The sequence below is a fragment of the Olea europaea genome, unplaced genomic scaffold (genome assembly GCF_002742605.1).
Source record: "Olea europaea var. sylvestris unplaced genomic scaffold, O_europaea_v1 scaffold1955, whole genome shotgun sequence".
NCBI classification, from domain to species: Eukaryota; Viridiplantae; Streptophyta; class Magnoliopsida; order Lamiales; family Oleaceae; genus Olea; species Olea europaea.
In genome coordinates, this window is record NW_019237393.1 from 204,459 (window position 1) to 205,614 (window position 1,156).

The window sequence follows — 1,156 nt, forward strand, 5'->3', positions numbered from 1 at the left end:
AGCTTATATTCTGAATAGAGTACCAACTAAGGCTGCTGCTAAAACACCTTATGAGCTTTGGACAGGCAGAAAGCCTAGTCTAAAGTATTTTCACATTTGGGGATATCCAGCTGAGGCTAGGCCTTATAGGCCACATGAAAAGAAATTGGACTCCAAAACAGTAAGCAACTACTTTATTGGCTATTCTGAGCGATCTAGGGGCTACAAATTTTATGATCCCACGCATAAGTCAATTTTTGAAACGAAAACTGCAACATTTTTTGAGTATATTGAGTTTGGGGGGAGAAATAAGGTTAGAGACATTGTCTTTGAGAAAGAAGTTGAGGGAGGATCAGTCTCGATTCCTACTATTACTTTTAACAATGTACAGGTTTCTATACCTGTCATTGATCAAGAAGTATATCCAAAATCTCAACAAGACAATGTTGAAGAACTTCCCATCCAAAATGAGGTAATTATTCCAGAAGTGCAAACTCAACAAGCTCAAGAACCAATGCCATTAAGAAGATCCACGAGAGAAAGGAAAAATGTTATTCCGGATGATTTTATAGTATTTCTCCGAGAACATAAGGAAAATAATGGAATGATGGAAGATGATCCAATCAATTTCCATCAGGCCATGCAGGGTTCAAACTCTCAAAAGTGGATTGATGTCATGATTGAGGAGTATAAGTCTATGCAGGATAATAAGGTTTGGGATCTTGTCCCGTTACCAGAAGGTGTGAAGCCCATCGGTTGCAAATGGATTTTTAAAACCAAAAGGGATTCGAAAGGTAATGTGGAAAGATTTAAGGCTCGTCTTGTGGCTAAAGGCTTTACCCAAAAGGAAGGCATCGACTTCAAAGAGACTTTCTCTCCAATTTCAACGAAAGACTCTTTTAGGATAATTATGGTACTTGTTGCGCATTTTGACCTTGAGTTACATCAGATAGATGTTAAGACGGCGTTTCTCAATGGCAACATTGATGAGATGATCTATATAGTCCAACCAGAAAACTTTGTGTCTGGAGACCCGAATAATATGGTTTGCAAATTAAAGAAATTCATCTATGGGCTCAAGCAAGCTTCCTGTCAATTATCACAAATGTTTTCATAATTTACGAAAATCTGGGGAGTGGGAAGTGGGTCTCCTTTTGATCCATAGAAGATATACATA